The 21,035-nt window shown below is 42.1% G+C and overlaps 1 pseudogene across 1 annotated transcript; it reads right to left on the bottom strand.

Annotated features, from left to right (window-relative positions):
- Window positions 1–6,254: 6,254 nt before the first annotated feature.
- On the bottom strand, window positions 6,255–17,292 carry LOC148977677 (uncharacterized; annotated as a pseudogene). The gene is made up of 2 exons (XR_016169588.1): window positions 16,835–17,292; window positions 6,255–8,151 (listed from the first exon to the last, which is right to left on the bottom strand). The product of XR_016169588.1 is annotated as an uncharacterized LOC148977677 (transcript).
- Between the last annotated feature and the right edge of the window lie 3,743 nt (window positions 17,293–21,035).

Raw genomic sequence — 21,035 nt, 5'->3', positions numbered from 1 at the left:
TTTATGGTATGGGTTCTTGAGGCTTTTTTGTGCATCTTGACATGATACACGTCCCCACCAAATTTCGTGCATGTAGGTTGCACATGGACGAGGGGCTAATTTTTTCCAATTTTCTAGGTGGCGCTAGCGTGCCATTTTGCCACGCCCATCCGCGAAACCCACAAAATACGAAATTTTTCACCAGTCCTGACATGCGTGCCAAATTTGGTGAGTTTTTGAGCATGTTGCGGCCCCGAAAATGGCGCTTACTTTGCAGAAAAAAGAAAAAAGAAAATTAAAGCTGCAAGCAGCGATGGGCGGGCCCTCGCACCTGTAGCACGTCGGGGTCTGAGGCGGCCGCGTTTCATTTTCTGCAGCTCAGCCAGTGCGGCTGTGCATTTGCCACACTGCTTCGTTAAAGGCCACTTCCTGTTGCCAGCAGGTGGCGCTATGACTGTGGGTGAATGTCGGCATGTAGATTTGTTCAGGGCGGGACTCTTGTCAAATGTGTTAAATTTCGTGCAGATCTGGGCATTTACAGCCAAGTTACTACAACTTCCTGTTTCATGGCGAATCATCGACGCCACGGACACGCCCATCGACGAAAACGCGCAGATAGCACAACTTTTCATCGTCAATGCCTTTAGAAGGCACAGCAGAAATTTGAAGGCGATCCGACTAAAGCCCTAGGAGGAGTTAGTTAAAGTACGTAATGAGTAAATCATCCAAAAATGGCGGTAAAATTAGAAATGGCTGACTTCCTGTTGAGTTTAGGGCATCGCTCCAAGAGAATTTTCTGTGCGTCTGGACATGGTAGATGTACCACAGAAATTTCGTACATGTCGGTCAAACATGCGACGGGGGCTGCTTCGTTAAATGTCACTTCCTCTTGCCACTAGGTGGCGCTATGAATGTGGGTGAATGTCGGCATGTAGATTTGTTCAGGGCGGGACTCTTGTCAAATGTGTAAAATTTCGTGTAGATCTGGGCATTTACAGCCAAGTTACTACAACTTCCTGTTTCATGGCGAATCATCGACGCCACGGACACGCCCATCGACGAAAACGCGCAGATAGCACAACTTTACATCGTCAATGCCTTTAGAAGGTACAGCAGAAATTTGAAGTTGATCTGACTAAATCCCTAGGAGGAGTTCGTTAAAGTACGGAGTGTGTAAATCGTCCCAAATCGGTCGCCGAATTCAAAATGGCGGACTTCCTGTCGAGTTTAGGGTATGGGTACTTGAGGCTTTTTTGTGCGTTTGGTCATGGTAGATGTACCACAGAAATTTCGTACATGTCGGTCAAACAAGCGGCGGGGGCTGCTTCGTTAAAGGTCACTTCCTGTTTCCAGCAGGTGGCGCTATGACTGTGGGTGAATGTCGGCATGTAGATTTGTTCAGGGCGTGACTCTTGTCAAATGTGTAAAATTTCGTGCAGATCTGGGCATTTACAGCCAAGTTAGTACAACTTCCTGTTTCATGGCGAATCTTCGACGCCACGGACACGCCCATCGACGAAAACACGCAGATAGCACAACTTTACATCGTCAATGCCTTTAGAAGGCACAGCAGAAATTTTAAGTCGATCCGACTAAATCCCTAGGAGGAGTTCGTTAAAGTACGGAGTCTGTAAATCGTCCAAAAATGGCCGCCAAATTCAAAATGGCGGACCTCCTGTCGAGTTTAGGGTATAGGTTCTTGAGGCTTTTTTGTGCGTCTTGATATGATACACGTCCCCACCAAATTTCGTGCATGTAGGTTGAACGTGGACGAGGGGCTAATTTTTTCCAATTTTCTAGGTGGCGCTAGCGTGCCATTTTGCCCCGGCCATCTGCGAAACCCACAAAATACGAAATTTTTCACCAGTCCTGACATGCATGCCAAATTTGGTGAGTTTTTGAGCATGTTGCGGCCCAGAAAATGGCACTTACTTTGCAGAAAAAAAAAAAATAAATAAAAATTAAAGCTGCAAGCAGCGATGGGCGGGCCCTCGCACCTGTAGCGCGTTGGGGTGTGAGGCGGCCGCGTTGCATATTCTGCGGCTCAGCCGGTGCAGCTGTGAAATTTTTCGCTGCTTCGTTAAAGGTCACTTCCTGTTGCCACTAGGTGGCGCTATGACTGTGGGTGAATGTCGGCATGTAGATTTGTTCAGGGCGGGACTCTTGTCAAATGTGTACAATTTCGTGCAGATCTGGGCATTTACAGCCAAGTTACTACAACTTCCTGTTTCATGGTGAATCTTCGACGCTACAGACACGCCCATGGTCGAAACCCGCAGATAGCACAACTTTACATCGTCAATGCCTTTAAAAGGCACAGCAGAAAATTGAAATCGATCTGACTAAATCCCTAGGAGGAGTTAGTTAAAGTACGTAATGAGTAAATCATCCAAAAATGGCGGTAAAATTCGAAATGGCCGACTTCCTGTTGAGTTTAGGGCATTGCTCCAAGAGACTTTTTTGTGCGTCTGGACACGGTAGATGGACCACAGAAATTTCGTACATGTCGCTCAAACATGCGACGGCGGCTGCTTCGTTAAAGGACACTTCCTGTTGCCACTAGGTGGCGCTATGACTGTGGGTGAATGTCGGCATGTAGATTTGTTCAGGGCGGGACTCTTGTCAAATGTGTAAAATTTCGTGTAGATCTGGGCATTTACAGCCAAGTTACTACAACTTCCTGTTCCATGGCGAATCATCGACGCCACGGACACGCCCATCGGCGAAAACATGCAGATAGCACAACTTTACATCGTCAATGCCTTTAGAAAAGGTACAGCAGAAATTTGAAGTCGATCCGACTAAATCCCTAGGAGGAGTTCGTTAAAGTACGGAGTGTGTAAATCGTCCCAAATCGGTCGCCAAATTCAAAATGGCGGACTTCCTGTCAAGTTTAGGGTATGGGTTCTTGACGCTTTTTTGTACGTCTGGTCATGGTAGATGTACCACAGAAATTTCGTACATGTCGGTCAAACAAGCGGCGGGGGCTGCTTCGTTAAAGGACACTTCCTGTTGCCACTAGGTGGCGCTATGACTGTGGGTGAATGTCGGCATGTAGATTTGTTCAGGGCGGAACTCTTGTCAAATGTGTCAAATTTCGTGCAGATCTGGGCATTAACAGCCAAGTTATTACAACTTCCTGTTTCATGGCGAATCATCGACGCCACTGACATGCCCATCGATGAAAACGCGCAGAGAGCACAACTTTACATCGTCAATGCCTTTAGAAGGCACAGCAGAAATTTGAAGTCGATCCGACTAAATCCCTAGGAGGAGTTCGTTAAAGTACGGAGTGTGTAAATCGTCCAAAAATGGCCGCCAAATTCAAAATGGCGGACTTCCTGTCGAGTTTATGGTATGGGTTCTTGAGGCTTTTTTGTGCGTCTTGATATGATACACGTCCCCACCAAATTTTATGCATGTAGGTTGAACGTGGACGAGGGGCTAATTTTTTCCAATTTTCTAGGTGGCGCTAGCGTGCCATTTTGCCACGCCCATCCGCGAAACCCACAAAATACAAAATTTTTCACCAGTCCTGACATGCGTGCCAAATTTGGTGAGTTTTTGAGCATGTTGCGGCCCCGAAAATGGCGCTTACTTTGCAGAAAAAAGAAAAAAAAAATAAAGCTGCAAGCAGCGATGGGCGGGCCCTCGCACCTGTAGCACGTCGGGGTGTGAGGCGGCCGCGTTGCATATTTTGCAGCTCAGCCAGTGCGGCTGTGAATTTGCTACGCTGCTTCATTAAAGGTCACTTCCTGTTGCCAGCAGGTGGCACTATGATTGTGGGTGAATGTCGGCATGTAGATTTGTTCAGAGCGGGACTCTTGTCAAATGTGTAAAATTTTGTGCAGATCTGGGCATTTACAGCCAAGTTACTAGAACTTCCTGTTTCATGGCGAATCATCGACGGCACGAACACGCCCATGGACGAAAACGCGCAGATAGCACAACTTTACATCGTCAATACCTTTAGAACGCACAGCAGAAATGTGAAGTCAATCCGACTAAATCCCAAGGAGGAGTTATTTAAAGTACGTAATGAGTAAATCATCCAAAAATGGCTGTAAAATTAGAAATGGCCGACTTCCTGTTGAGTTTAGTGCATCGCTGTAAGAGACTTTTCTGTGCGTCTGGACACGGTAGATGTACCACATAAATTTCGTACATGTCGGTCAAACATGTGGTGGGGGCTGCTTCGTTAAAGGTCACTTCCTGTTGCCAGCAGGTGGCGCTATGACTGTGGGTGAATGTCTGCATTTAGATTTGTTCAGAGCGGGACTCTTGTGAAATGAGTAAAATTTCGTGCAGATCGGGGCATTTACAGCCAAGTTAATACAACTTCCTGTTTCATGTCAAATCATCAACGCCACGGACACGCCCATCGACGAAAATGCGCAAATAGCACAACTTTACATCGTCAATGCCTTTAGAAGGCACAGCAGAAATGTCAAGTCGGTCCGACTAAATCCCTAGGAGGAGTTCGTTAAAGTACGTAATGAGTAAATCATCCAAAAATGGTGGTAAAAATAGAAATGGCTGACTTCCTGTTGAGTTTAGGGCATTGCTCCAAGAGACTTTTCTGTGCGTCTGGACATGGTAGATGTACCACAGAATTTGCGTACATGTCGGTCAAAAGTGTGGCGGGGGCTGCTTCGTTAAAGGTCACTTCCTGTTGCCACTAGGTGGCGCTATGACTGTGGGTGAATATCGGCATGTAGATTTGTTCAGGGCGGGAAACTTGTCAAATGTGTTAAATTTCGTGCAGATCTGGGCATTTACAGCCAAGTTACTACAACTTCCTGTTTCATGGCGAATCATCGACGCCATGGACACGGCCATCGATGAAAACGCGCAGAGAGCACAACTTTACATCGTCAATGCCTTTAGAAGGCACAGCAGAAATTTGAAGTCGATCCGACTAAATCCCTAGGAGGAGTTCGATAAAGTACGGAGTGTGTAAATCGTCCAAAAATGGCCGCCAAATTCAAAATGGCAGACTTCCTGTCGAGTTTATGGTATGGGTTCTTGAGGCTTTTTTGTGCGTCTTGATATGATACATGTCCCCACCAAATTTCGTGCATGTAGGTTGAACGTGGACGAGGGGCTAGTTTTTTCCAATTTTCTAGGTGGCGCTAGCGTGCCATTTTGCCACGCCCATCCGCGAAACCCACAAAATACGAAATTTTTCACCACTCCTGACATGCGTGCCAAATTTGGTGAGTTTTTGAGCATGTTGCGGCCCCGAAAATGGCGCTTACTTTGCAGAAAAAAGAAAAAAAAAAATAATTCTAACAGTTTCAATAGGGTCCTCGCACTGTTAGTGCTCGGGCCCTAAAAATAATAATCCTAACAATTTCAATAGGGTCCTCGCACTGTTAGTGCTCGGGCCCTAAAAATAATAATCCTAACAGTTTCAATAGGGTCCTCGCACTGTTAGTGCTCGGGCCCTAATAATCCTAACAGTTTCAATAGGGTCCTCGCACTGTTAGTGCTCGGGCCCTAAAAAGGTTGTTTGAATTTCAACATAACCAGCAACAACTAAGTAAGTAAACAAATGAAAGAGAATGTTTTACTTTATGTATAAATAAATGTAGAGTACAGGTGAAACTTGAAAAAATAGAATATCAAAAGTTAATTTATTTCAGTAATTCAACTTAAAAGACTCATTACATGCAAAGTGTGATATTTCAAGCCTTTATTTGTTATAATTGTGATGATTATGGCTTACAGCTTATGAAAACCTTTTCACAATATTCTAATTTTGAATTTGGGGTTTTCATAAGCTGTAATCCATAATCATCACAATTATAACAAATAAAGGCTTGAAACACTTGATCACACTTTGCAGGTAATGAGTCTATAGTTTCACCTTTAAAGTTGAATTACTGAAATAAATGAACTTTTGATATTCTAATTTTTCGAGTAAATGTATGAAGAATGAACCATTAACTAATTAACAGTTCAAAGCCATCTGACTGACGAGTTGACATGAACAACCCGTGAAATTTAACGCAAACAGTAGGTTGCAACTAAATAATTACGTTTTCACTATTGAAAGTCATAATCAAAATAAATCTTCAGAAAAAAAGTTTGTTCGACATCCAACAACTAAGTGTAACCTGTAATTTAAAGTGAATAACCATTCAAATTAAAGTGAATGTTTTACTCTATGCATACACGTGTATAATAAAATTTAAGTGTATGAAGACTGACCCATGCAAAATAGGATATGAGCTGGCCATAAACAGTTTCTGACATTTTCCAATGCCAGTCAGCTAAATTATGTCCATTACTCAGACATTGCTTTCAAGAATTTTGTTAATTTCCGATCGGAAATCTGGATAGTTGTCATAGTGTATTGACAGCCTCAGGAAACAGCCACAGGTGTGTGACACTGGTCTTCTCTCAAACCCTTTAAGGTCTGTGAAATCAACTGTTATAGTTTTATCTATAAACAAATCTGATCCTGTACAAAATCTCAGAAACAGAGACAGTCGTTTGGCATCACACTCCCGCAAGTAAGCTGTCAAATGCTTTGAAATGTCCTTTTGGTGTGCATTCATTGCTTCAGGGAATTTGAGAGATCGCACAATTTTCCTCACTGTTGGTTGTAGTGCACAATACACATTTTCAATTTCCTGAAGGTCCTTCCTCAGAGGTCCAAGTATACTCATCCACTGTTCAAGAACATAAGCAGGCTCTTGAATGAGAGTCTTGTGAGCCAGTTCTTTCAAAACTTGCACAAAGTTTTCTTCTGTTGGAATTCTACGACAACTGTAGTTGTCCAAGATCTCGATCAATTCCTCCTGGTCTGCACTACAGAAGTCTGTTCTGCACCTTTCTAAGACAGCACACTCATTTTCTGAGACATACTTTAAAAAGTTGTCAATCAGATCACTTTTGACAGATCCTTGTATTGCTTGCTCCAAGATGACAGGTGCCAGTTTTATTGGAAGATACTTCTCTTTCTTCCAGCCAAACAGAATTATTCGGGCAACACTTTCCCACTTTTCTTTCCCAAAATCATGCCGAAGAAAGGGAACTTTAAAATTGTTTCCCAGTGTGCATTGATCATAAAATTCCTGCCAAAATTCTGATAGGCAATCTCTGAACACTCCACCGAAGTCATGGCCCATCTCAAACTGTCCATTTGGGAGGAGCAACTTCACTTCTACAGCACTCTGTGTGTGTGCAAGGGTTTCATCACAGAAATGTGCAATAAGTTCTGAAAATATCTGTCCACGATGAACAACAAGAATTTTTTTGTCAGGAACTATGGGTTCCGGGCTCAGAGGCAAAGTGTCATCTAAGGATTGTTCATTTATTTCAGTGACTTCTCCAGTGAAAACTGTCACTACATCGCTTGAATCAAAATAATCCAGTGAGGTCATTGATAAACTTTGAAAAGCGACATTCAGATCATCTGTCAAATTTACATCCTCTGCGGAATGTAAGGGAGATGTGTAGTTGTTGTCTGTACTTTCCACAAAAATTAAATCTGTGTCTGAAGCTTGAAAGAGGTCATTCATTCTTCTGGAAGAAGTGGGAAGATTTTGATCCTGATTATTTCTGTGCAAGTCCTCTATTGTGTCTGAATCTGATTCCACTTCACTTTCTGCTTCCACTTCCCTTGCGACCTTTCTTGTTGTGAGGTAGAACCTCATCATTGTGAGTTTGGATGCATTATACATTTCCCCCACTGTAGTTTTATGATCTAGTGACACTTCCTGATAATTTGTTAGATCCAATTCAAACTCAGAAACACTTCCATGAGAATTTTTTTTCATCTGGGAAAAACAAACGAATTGCCTCCTCAATCAGTTCTTTCCTTTTCCAGTCTTTTGGCACACTCAACTTCCTTGTTCCCCCTCCTTTTTTTGCTCTCATTTGAACAAAGCCCTGTCCATCATAGTGCATCCACCCAATCTCAACTTTTCTTTCAGTACGCTGAGAAATGTTTGTTCTAGTTGCATGGTTTTCAGTTTGTGAATTGTCAATTTTTTGTCTTTTGCTAAGTTTTGATTTGAGGCGCTCAAACAGCTTTGACTTCCTGCAAGTTGGCTCAGTTTCTTTCCTCCTACAAAATCCCAAAACTGCCAGTCTGTCTCCATATGAAGGAAAATAGCTTCTCATCTGGTCATCAGTCATTAGCAGTAGGACACTGACATCAATCTGCAAATAAACACATTTTTCAGTATTCAGTACAATAAACAAAACAAAATGTTGCTTTATTCATACAATTCATACAAGCATCTAGGGCTGCGTTTACATTGAAAAGACAAGTGTTATCAGCGTGTCCAGGTTCGGAAGTAGTCGAGGACGCATTGTGATCGGATCTCAGTTTATTGGACTTACATGATACTATGGGTGTCATTTTTCAATTTAATTGTGCAACATTATCTGAACGAGGTGATCGCCTGCAGAATCAGTCAGTCATGAGATCTTATTGAAGAGCTGCATGCCAGATGAATAATCGAAATCTGAATTTTTTTATGTTTTAAATGTTGAATGTTTGTATTGTTTCAGCATGTTTATCAATCTCCCATTTCTGTCAATATAGTCATTGCAGGCTATAACCTTAAACCCAGATGATGATTAACATGATCAGTTATTTTTGTATGATCAAGTTAAACTCTATTCCTTCATTAAAAAACTTAATTTGGGGGGCTTCCGGTGACGTCATGGTTGGAACAACAGGTTAGAGACGAGGCTCCGTCAGAAAAAAGTTAGAAAACAGTGACAACTACAGATATATAAAGCTTTCAGCGTGGAAAAGAGCCCGTGAACAAAATGACTACCACATCGAAAACAAGAGGACAAGGAAAAACAGGACATTTGAAAGAATCCGACAATAAACCACCGAGCACGAACAGCGCTAGCTTAGATGCTACTAGCCGCGAAGAGCAGGCAGCACGTGAGGGTGAAATGTCTTTGATACAAGAAATGAGAAAACTCCGCGAAGAAAACAGTCAGGGACATACACAAACAACAAAGACCCTTGAGCGCTTGGAAAAGGCTGTGACAGATATTAAGGAGCAGCTCGGGGACCATCAGCAGAGGATCGGTGAGCTGGAGGGGAGAGTGAGCGATGTGGAAGATGCAGGGGCAGGACAGCACCGTGTGATACGGTACCTGTTTCAACGCGAAAAACAACTCACAGCTGTTTGTGATGATTTACAAAACAGACTGAGGAGAAACAACCTTCGAATATTTCAAATACCGGAGGAGAGTGAAAATAGAGACATGGTTGAGTTTGTGAAAGCCCTGCTTCCCAAAGTACTGACGTTACCACCTAATTTGGACATTAAAATTGAAAGAGCGCACCGTTCACTTCAGTCCAAACCGACAGACCCAGCGGCTCCCCCCAGATCAATCATTGTGAGATTCCTCGACGCAGCGGTGAAAGATATAGTTTTGCAGCAAGCATGGAGCCAAGGAAAAGTGATGTTTCAAGACAAGAGGATTTTCTTCGATCAAGATTACTCTCCTGAGCTACAAAAGAAACGAGCTAGAGTTCACGCAGTCGTCAAGCAGCTAAAGCAGAGGGGCATTCAGGCAAAGTGCCTGTACCCAGCACGACTGAGAGTCAAGATGGACTCGGGAGAAAAAACGTTTCCATCGCTGACAAACGCCGCAGACACTTTGAGAGAGATGGGTGTAGAGGTGCAGTGCGGAGAGAAAGAGCGCATCGAGGAGAAACTAACTGGAGGATGGAACATCAGTGCGAAGAAGAGGAAATCCAACATGTTGACAACAGCTGACATGAAGGCTATGATTCAGGACGAAGAAAAGGATGAGTAGTCGGAGATATAACGTTATATCACTTAAACCTTATTTCAGTTTGATTTCAGACTAGGGCTGCTAAAGGTACGCACAATGTGGAGTGTGTATGAACAATGCATAGACTGAAAGCAATAACAGCATAATACAAAATGAAAAAGTAAAGTTGTCACAAAGGGTAAAAAAAAAAAAAAAAAAAAAAAGGTCTGACGGATTCTTGATGTCTACATGAGTGGCTCGCGCTCATTAAGACCTTTCTTACATGCTAGTGTAATACTGGTCATTATTGCACATTGGGTGCTTTACTCCACAGAGAGATTAGGTCACCACTCTCTGTCCCATTATCATCGGGGGTCAGACATGGGTATAGTTCACTTTCTGTGTCTGGCTGGAAATGTGGAAGTTCTGTTCTATGTTCATAGTGTTATTGTTTTGTTTTATCTGAGGCAGGAAGCACATTTCTTTTTGTTTAACTTTGTACATTTGGAGTTAAATTATTTTATTTGTTTTTGTTTAACAGATGCTTATGAGAGGCTCGGGTTGTGTTATATGAATCAGTATAAATACAAGGATGGCATTACTTAATTTAATTACTTATAACATAAAAGGAATAAATAACCCAATTAAAAGAAAAAAGATACTGGGACAGTTGAAGAAAATGCAGTGCTCCATAGCCTTACTTCAAGAAACTCACCTCACGGAAACAGAACACCAAAAACTAAAAAGAGAATGGGTGGATCAGGTCTACAGTAGCTCTTATGGGAAAAGTAAAAAGAGAGGGGTAGCTATACTATTTGGTAGGTCAGTGTACTTTCATTGTGAAAAGTTTTTCCAAGATACAGAGGGTCGCTATGTTATGGTCATAGGAAGGATTGCTGGTTTAAAATTAACTATTTTGAATGCTTATGCACCAAATGAAGATTGTCCAAATTTTTTCAAAAAGCTTGCACATCTGGTAGCAGATCATGGGGAAGGTTTTTTCTTAATGGGAGGGGACTTAAATTGCGTAATGAATAATAGAATAGATAAATCACCATCATCCCCAAAACCTCAAAGCAGAATGTCGAAAAGTCTAAATAATATTATGAAGGAATTAGGGTTGATAGATGCTTGGCGCTACCTTCATCCAAAAGAGAGAGACTTCACCTTTATGTCACAAGTGCATGGAAGCTACTCACGGTTGGATCATCTTTTGGTGTCCAAAAAAGACTTACACCGAGTCAAAAACTGTGTTATTGAGCCAACAACCATTTCAGATCATAGTCCTGTACAAATGACACTTGATTTGGGATTGGAGCCGGGTATGAAGTATTGGAGAATTAATGTTTCATTATTAACAGATGTTAATATAAGAGAGGAAATAGGGTCAGCAATAAGGGAATATTTAGCTTTGAACGACAATGGAATGGTCTCACCTACTGTTTTATGGGACGCCGGAAAAGCCACAATAAGGGGGAAAATAATATCTATAGGATCAAAGTTAAAGAAAGACAGACTTAAGAAACAAGTAGAATTAGAAACTGAAATCAAGAGATTGGAAATTGAACATAAGCGAAGTGGAAAACAAGAAGTATTTAATAAACTTAAAGAGAATAGAGCTAAGTTAGATGAGATTCTGACATATAGGGCAGAGGGTGCCCTTAGGTTTATCGATAGAAAATACTATGAATTGGGAAATAAGGCTAGTAGGTTATTATCTTTTCAACTACAGAAAGCACAAGCTAGTCGAACAATTCCTAAAATTAAACAACCTCATTCCAATGATGTCGAAATGAGTCCAAAAGCAATAGCAAATACCTTTGCCAAATATTATGAACAATTATATAAGGGTCAACATCAGGAATTGAAAGAAGAAAAAATACATGATTTCTTTAAAAATCTTAAATTAGACAAACTGACGGCAGATGAAGCCTCTGAGTTAGTAGAGCCAATCAGAGAAAAGGAGGTGAAAGAAACAATTATTAAACTAAAAAATAATAAAACGCCAGGAATAGACGGGTTTGCAGGAGAATATTATAAAGTGTTTGTTGATGACCTCACTCCGGTATTATGTAAGTTATATAATTATGTGTTAAATTCAGGGAACCCTCCAGAGTCATGGTCTGAGGCTATCATCACAGTCCTGCATAAGGAAGGAAAAGATCCATTGCAATGTTCTAGTTATCGACCTATTAGCCTCTTGTGTGTGGATTATAAAATATTAACATCTATTTTATCAACTAGAGTACAAAAATACATGAGGAAATTAGTAAAACCAGATCAGACGGGGTTCATTTCAGGTCGCCAAGGGACAAATAATATAAGGAGAGCATTAAACCTGCAGTCACTCATGGCAAAGGATACTCAAACATCAATGCTTCTCAGCTTAGATGCTGAGAAAGCATTTGATCGGGTAGATTGGCAATTTTTAGAACAAACGTTAACTGAGATGGGCTTCAGTGAAAAATTTACCTTTTGGTTTCGGCTGTTGTATAAGAATCCCAAATCAAAAATTAGAGTTAACGGACAGTGCTCTGACTTTTTTGATATAGAGAGAGGCGTAAGACAGGGTGATTCTCTCTCACCCATTCTCTTTGCTCTCAGTATCGAGCCTCTAGCGGAGGCAATTAGACAGGATGTCCAGATTAAGGGGGTTGAGGATGGTGGGGGGAAAATTCATAAAATCTCCCTTTTTGCTGACGATATCTTGCTCTTTATAAAACATCCCCTTACTTCAATACCTCGACTAATGCAATGCCTAAAAGACTATGGAGACATTTCTGGTTACAAAATTAATCAAAATTAATCAGAGGCAATGATGATATCAGGGGTATGGCCCAAACAACTAAACGAGATAGTGTCATTTCACTGGTCTAAACAAGGATTTAGGTACTTGGGGATTATTATCACACCTGAAAGTTCAAGACTTTTTGAGGCGAACTATAGTAAGCTTATTAATCAAATAAGGAGTGATCTAGTTCGGTGGGAAGTTCTTCCTTTATCTCTGTTCGGAAGAGTTGAGACCATAAGGATGAACCTGCTCCCACGTTTCCTATTTCTATTCCAGTCGTTACCCATAAGAGTTCCAATTTCTACTTTCAATATGTTAAACAAATTGATTTCTAAATTTATATGGCAACATAAAAGACCCAGAATTAAACTTAAAACACTTATTTTGGCTAAAAATAAAGGAGGTTTGGCGTTGCCAAATATAAAATATTATTATTGGGCAGCTCAACTAGCAGCAATTGTGACTTGGATCAGTGGAGATGAGGAAGCAAAATGGACTCAAATAGAGCAAGGGGAAGTTAAGGGTGTACAATTGTCTGCCCTACCCTTTATAGATCTAAAACATGTCAATAAAATGAAAATCAAAAATGAATGGATAAAACATACAATAAAGGTATGGGCAGAAGTAAAGAAAATGCTTAAGGATGTTGGAACAATTTCTCGAGCTATGCCCATAGTGGGTAATGTAGACTTTCCACCTTCAATGTGTGACCATGGTTTTAGGAGATGGGCAGTTAAAGGCCTTTTTATTTTTAATCAGCTCTTTGAAGAAGCACACTTAAAGTCTTTCACACAACTACAGGAACAATTCGATCTCCCTTCAAGTGATTTTTATAGATATTTGCAAATTAGGCACTACATTACAAACCATAAAGAAAAAGAAAGAATTGGCAAAATCCCAAATGGTATAGAACAATATTTTATTACAATTTCAGAAAAACGCCTCCCTGTTGGTAAACATGTTTCTCATCTTTATAAAAGATTGTTAATAGGCACGGGTGGAAACACTTATAATATTAAGGAAAAATGGGAAATAGAAGCTAATACAGTAATAGAGGATGAGTTATGGGATAAACTCTGTTATAGGTGCCATAAGGGAATTAATAGTCAACAGTGGAAGGAATTTGACTGGAAAATTAAAATACGTTATTTTCATACTCCTCTGGTTATTTCAAGGTTTGTAAAAGACCCCTCTGCAGCTTTATGCTGGAGACAATGTGGTAAAACAGGTAACCATACACATATATTTTGGGATTGTCCAGTAATCCTTGCGTATTGGAAAAATATTAAAGAAGAGATGGAGAAAATTGTAAAAAGAGAAGTTCCCTCGAATGTACGTTTTTTCTTACTGGGTGTCATATCAGTTGATGTTTTCAATGCTGACCAAAGATATATATTACGAGTATTATTACTAATCGCTAAAAAAAATATTACTGCTAATTGGAAGTCTGTGAAATCACCAACTGTAACCGAATGGAAACAGAGACTAAAACAGATTTACATGATGGAAAAAATTACTGCATCATTACAATTGAAAACTGACATTTTTAATCAGAGGTGGCACATGGTTAGAGAATATTTAAATCTATAATCCTTTTTTTTTTATTTATTTATTTTATTTTATTTATTTATTTATTATTTTGTTACATTATATATTTTATATCATTATAAAGCTGTATATTATTGTATTATGTTTGTTGAGATGTGAACATTAATACTAGGTGCAGCTATATATATACCGAATATTTGTATGTATTTGGTTATTTATTTATTTAATTTTTTTGCTTATTTTATTCTTGTTATTTTGTCACTTGAAATCTCTTATTGTCCCAGATAATGTTACTTTTGTTATGTTCTGTGAAAAATATAAATAAAAAGTTCAAAAAAAAAAAAAAACTTAATTTGATCTAAAACTGGAGATTGCGCAGGAAAGTAAAGTGAGTGAGTGAAAGCAATTGGTACATTTGTATCATCTTTACTCTTAACCTGGTGTCATGCCGCCACAGACCTAATTTAAAGGATTAGTTCACTTTTGAAAAAAACTTTTGCTGATAATTTACTCACCCCCATGTCATCCAAGATGTCCATGTCTTTCTTTCCTCAGTCGAAAAGAAATTTAGGTTTTTGATGAAAACATTCCAGGATTTTTCTCCATATAATGGACTTCAATGGGAACCGGATGGTTCAGGTCCAAAAGATAGTGTTAATAACAGTTTCAGACGGAGCTTCAAATGTCTTTAAACGACACCAGACGATGAATAAGGGTCTTATCATGCGAAACGATCGGTTATTTCAAAGCTTATTCCAAAAATGTAACTTTTCTAAGGACAAATGCTAGTCTTTCTCCATTCTGTGAGGCGCGTTTGCAACGTCACGTAGTACGTAATTACGTTCAAAAGGTCACGGGCGACGTAGCCAGAAGTACAGTGTCAGAGTGTTTACAAGTTGAACGCATAGGTTGAACGTGAAAACTAACTCAAACGCCGTTTACAAAAAAGGAATTAAAAGGTAAAACAACGATGTCGGACGATTTTGATTCTTTACTTCCGGCTACGTCGCCCGTGACCTTTTGAACGTAATTACGTATTACGTGACGTTACAAACGCGCCTCACAGAATAGAGCGAGGCTAGCATTTGTCCTTAGAAAAGTTACATTTTTGGAATAAGCTTTGAAATAACCGATCGTTTCGCATGATAAGACCCTTATTCATCGTCTGATATCGTTTAAAGACATTTGAAGCTGCATCTGAAACAGTTATTAACTGTCTTTTGGACCTTGAACCATCCGGTTCCCATTGAAGTCCATTATATGGAGAAAAATCCTGGAATGTTTTCATCAAAAACCTAAATTTCTTTTCGACTGAGGAAAGAAAGACATGGACATCTTGGATGACATGGGGGTGAGTAAATTATCAGCAAAAATTTTTTCAAAAGTGAACTAATCCTTTAAATAGTATGCAGGAAACAGAAATCCGATCAGATATCCAGATACAGAGGTTACTTATGTGAACAAACGTGGCATGTCCTGACTGGCTAATGATCCGATCTGCTTGATCAGATCACGGAGATCGCATGTTAATGGCAAGTAAGCAGCTTAGGTCTGGGTTAATCATACTTGTATTATCCCTGCATTCAAGAAATTGTTTGTACAAACAAAAAAAATACAGTCGGAGCCATTTTTGCATTTGCCATTTTGTCATTATGTCATCTCACACACAATTGAGCATTCAAGCCTTTCTGAGCAGAAAATGCTATAGGCTTGTTAGTATCAGTAGAAAAAAAATCATCATAGCTTTGTTCTAGCATGTTTTAGGTGCTTTTCAGTGCTTTTACAATAGATTAACTTCCCCACAGTAGTATCCACATTATTTTTAATGTAAGAACGGCTCTGCCTTTAGTAAATTTGATGTGTTGAGTCTTCCATTTCCAGTTATTTTAGCTGTACAAAAACAGTATGTCATGAAGCTTGACATAGCAAACTGGTATTTACAATAATTTTATTGGTAACACTTTACAAAAAGGTTCATTAGTTAACATTAGTTAACTACATTAGTTAACATGTTCAATATGTGAACAATACTTCTTCAGCATTTATTAATCTTAGTTAATATTAATTCCAACATTTACTAATACGTTATTAAAATCAAAGGTTGTATTAGTTAACATTAGTTAATGGACTGTGAACTAACATGAACACACAATGAACAGCTGTATTTGTATTAACTAACATTAACAAAGATTTATAAACACTGTAACTAATGCATTGCTCATCGTTAGTTCATGTTAGTTAATGCATTTACTAATGTTAACTAATGAACCTTATTGTAAAGTGTTACCATTTTATTTTAACTAATTATCATAAACAAACAGATTTCTAGTACAAGTAGTTTTACCATTTACTGAATTAGGTATTAAAGGGGTCATTAAATGGGTCAGGTCAAAGGCTAATAAAGTAGTAAAGAGCTGCCACATCGTAAACAAATGACAGATATTTTAAAATTTTATTTCCTACAAGGTATAATTGTATATTGAACGATTAGATTAATGGTGATTAATTCACACATCTAGAATCACTTTTGTTAATCTGAACACCCGAAAAAATATATGGTATACACATTTAAATGTAAAAAAATATACACATTTTTTTAAAATAAAATAAACATTAAATAATCTCAGAAAGAAATAATCCTGTAAGTAGGCCTAAATGGTAAGCGGGCTTAAAATGGTCACTTCCTCTAAATACTGAGAATTTTCATTTTGGGGTAAACTATTCCTTTAATTTATTCATTTCTTGGTTAAATATTACCTTGTCCTCCTCCAGCCTTTGTATGGTGGTTTTTGGAATGTTCCTCTCCCTCAGAAAAATGATAAAATCGTCCATCCTGTTATGACAGTTTAACAGAAATGAATAATGAGAGCAAACTGAGGCTGGTAAGTTAGGCCAATATTAGCCTAAACCAAGTATGTAAGCCATAAAACCAATCTGTAGCCGATCTCTATGGTCAAAATGTGCTGTGCATGACAAAGCAAAAAGCTCCTGTCCTGATGCAAAACAGTTTTGGTACAATGACAAATACAGGATATTAAATAACTATTTGTAAACATAAAACCAACACTTAACTAAAATGCAAAAGAAGGCTAAACGTAATAGACAACCTTAGCACGTGCACGTTACGAAAAGTCACATTTTATACTTGCCCAACGTATTTTATTAACACATGATAAACATATGTTAAATGACTATCATGTCAAAGAGTATGATCGTACCTTGTCATCGGAAAATGTCCATCCAAGCTCTGTCTTTGACGATGAAACGGAAGACTCTTGTCACAACTCGTGGCATACTTCCATCCCAATTACAAGAAAGGTCAAAGTTTCCCAGCAAACATTTTGACGTTTATGGGCTATATGCACGCATAAGTTCCGCATTTGACGTAAGGATGCTCGTCCATTTCCGGTTGTGTAGATTAAAGCGGAGGAAAACCGGAGAAAACAGGATTATGGCAGAGTCTTCAATATTTACTGTCCTCCCATCTTTGAAACGAAACGTACATACGTTTAGATGTAATTTTATATATAGTTATGTTTATTTAATATAATTTTAAAAAGAAGCATAAACACAACGAGGGGTGTCTGTTTTATCTGTTTTTGTGACTAACGTTTCATTAGTATAACCATGGAGTATAAAATTCAATATAAATTCTCGGTATTGCATTGGACTGATCGGCGGAAGTTATCGAGCATCCTTAATCCTTTACCGGAAATAACGCCGTGCATAGAGCCCATTGACCGCTGAAAAGACGTCCATCCGAGACGTCCCGTCATGGTTGAAAAATAGTTCCAAAATGGAAGTTGAACCGACGTCTTCAACAGGGCCGTGCAGAGACCTCTGGAGGGGCAGGTGCTCAAAGTATAAAATGGGGCACATGAAAACGTCTCGGTTACGTATGTAACCCTCGTTCCCTGAGTAGGGAACGGAGACGTTACGTCAGAAGTGACGGAGATTGGGGGTTTCGCATAGAAAGCCAATCCTCTTCGAGTATTAAAACACGAGCCAATGGCATGCAATGCCTTGGGGCTGCGGAAATTTGCATAGCGTACTCCGCCCTACTCAGTGAGTATAAAAGGAGGAAGTGAACGCAACCGCAGTATGTCTTCGCTGAGGAGCCAAGACTGAACTCGGCCTCTACCCAGCGATACAGCAGAAGTGGCAGGGAGACGTAACGTCTCCGTTCCCTACTCAGGGAACGAGGGTTACATACGTAACCGAGACGTTCCCTATCGTAGTCACTTCGAGTTACGTCAGAAGTGACGGAGATTGGGGGTCTGTGCCATCACGCCATCTTCAAGCTGTCTTCCAGTGCCCTGCGAAAGACTGAACCCCCGAGCCTTACCTCTTTTTTTTTTTTTTTTTTTGGGGATCCGACTTTGACACAGGATTACCAAGGTACACTGGGAACATATCCCGAAGGGGACATGCTACCAGCTGCCTACCGAAGGGAGGACTTAAGAATACACATATGGCCACATAGGAACGCATATGGAACACTGGAGTACCAACCGCAGGTGGCTACTGATTTAAACTCCAGGGGTGGCAGATGGCTTGCCAAGGGAAGACACATGCTCAGAGAGGCTTACAGTGGATAATACACATGAGACGGTTACCATGGGGAACCGTGCGCATGGAGGCACCTAGCTAGCATCCAGAGCAACGCAGTGGTGCCCGCATCGTCGGTGCTGGAGGACTCAAGACTTCAATGGAAGAACTGAGGAAATATCGCACTTATCCAGTCCGGGGAGTGGAGTGGCGAGCAAGCGAAGACACCTGAGCGGATCCAGAACTGGCCGAAACGAGTACGTGAGAGGATACCGGCTCAATTCGCAGATTATAGAATCTGGCGAAGGTGTTGGGTGTCGCCCAGCCTGCAGCTCTGCAGATGTCTGTTAGCGAGGCGCCGTGCGCTAAAGCCCAAGAGGAGGCTACACTCCGAGTGGAATGGGCCGCCACACCAAGGGGGCACGGAAGGCCTTGCTGCTGGTAAGACAAAGCAATGGCATCCACTATCCAGTGGGACAGCCGTTGCTTTGAGAGAGCCCTTCCCTTCTGGCTCCCCCCATGACAGACAAAGAGCTGGTCTGAGGTCCTGAAACACTGCGTTCTGTCGACATAGGTGCGGAGAGCACGTACCGGACAGAGCAGTGCCAAGGCTGGGTCTGCCTCCTCCAGGGGCAGCGCTTGCAGGTTCACCACCAGGTCCCGGAGGGGAGTGGTAGGAACCTTGGGCATATATCCAGGCCGGGGTCTCAGGAATACGTGAGAGTAAGCCGGCCCGAACTCCAGGCACACTTCGTCAACAGAGAGTGCGTGCAGGTCCCTTACTCTCCTGATGGATACCAATGCAATCAGGAGTGCTGTCACATAGGACAGGGCAAAAACTCTACCGACTGCAAAGGCTCCAGGGGAGGCCTCTGCAGAGCACCCAGGTCTACTGAGAGGTCCCCAGAGGGCAGGAGGGGAGGGAGGCGGATTTAGCCCCCTCACTCCCCTCAGGAACCTGATGACCAGGTCATGCTTCCCATAGACTTACCTTTCACTGCATCATGAGACGCGGCAATGGCCGCGACATAATCCAAAGGGTGGAGGGCGACAGCCTGCGCTCCAACCCCTCTTGCAGGAAGGAAGCATGACTCCGATCGAACATCTCCGGGGGTCTTCTCAGCGAGAAGAACACCAATTGACGAAGAGGTTTCACTTCAACGCATAAAGGTGTCACGTGGACGACGCTCTTGCGGAAGTGATGGTTGCCGCCACCGCAGGTGGCAGCGAACTCAAACCTGCCTCGTCCCGTCCTGGAGCCACACGTGCAGCCTCCAAGATCGGGACGAGGGTGCCACAGAGTGCCCCGTCTCTGAGAGAGTAGGTCCGGTCTCAGAGGAATAGGCCAAGGAGGTGCTGTCGCGAGGAGCAAGAGTTCGGAGAACCACGTCTTGGTGGGCCAGTAGGGGGCTACCAGCAAGACCTGCTCCTCGTCCTCCTTGATCTTGCACAACACCCGTGCAAGGAGGCTCACTGGGGGAACGCACACTTGCGTGGGCCCCGTGGCCAGCTGTGCGCCAGCGCATCCGAGCCGAGAGAGCCGCGGGTCAGAGAATAACTGGGCGCAGTGGGACGAGTCCCGAGAGGCGAACAGGTCTAACTGTGCCTCCCCGAACTGGTCCCAAATCAGCTGGACCGACTGGGGATGGAGTCGCCATTCGCCGGAGATGGGACGGGCCCGGGACAGCTCGCGGCTGCCCGATTCCGGTCTCCAGGAATGTAACTGCACGAAGGGACCTCAGGTGCTTCTGACTCCATATCAAGAGGTGGCGGGCGAGCTGCGACAACCGGCGCGAGCGTAGACCCCCCCTGGTGGTTGATGTACGCTACTGCCGTAGTGTTGTCTGAGCGGACAAGCACATGCTGGCCCTAGAGCACGCTCGGAAGCGGTGCCGGGCGAGCCGTACTGCCAACAGCTCGAGGCAATTGATGTGCATGAGGCGCTGGGCTCCTGTCCAGGAACCGGCGGCTGCATGCCCATTGCACATGGCACCCCAACCCGTGGTAGACGCATCCGTGGAGACAACGAGATGCCTGGAAACTCGCTGAATAGGGACCCTGTCCGTAAAAAGCTGAGGTTCGACCACGGGAAGAAGGATCGGCGGCACGTCGGAGTCACTGGAACTCGGAGCGAGCCGCGATGCCATGCCCACCTCGGGACTCGATCGCGAAGCCACAGCTGAAGCGGTCTCATATGAAGCAAACCGAGCGGCGTTGCCGCGGCCGCGGATGCCATATGCCCCAGGAGCCTCTGAAAAGTTTCAGTGGAACCGCACTCTTGCCCTCGAACTGTCGAAGACAAGCCAGCAGTGAGTGCGCGCGCTCGTTCGTGAGCTGCGCGGACATGGCGACCGAGTCTATCTCCATGCCGAGAAAAGAGATCCTCTGCACGGGGCAAAGTATGCTCTTT

This window comes from Pimephales promelas, chromosome 8, assembly GCF_988280905.1.
Source record: "Pimephales promelas chromosome 8, fPimPro1.hap1.1, whole genome shotgun sequence".
NCBI classification, from domain to species: domain Eukaryota; kingdom Metazoa; phylum Chordata; class Actinopteri; order Cypriniformes; family Leuciscidae; genus Pimephales; species Pimephales promelas.
This window is presented reverse-complemented; position numbering and strand designations above follow the sequence as displayed.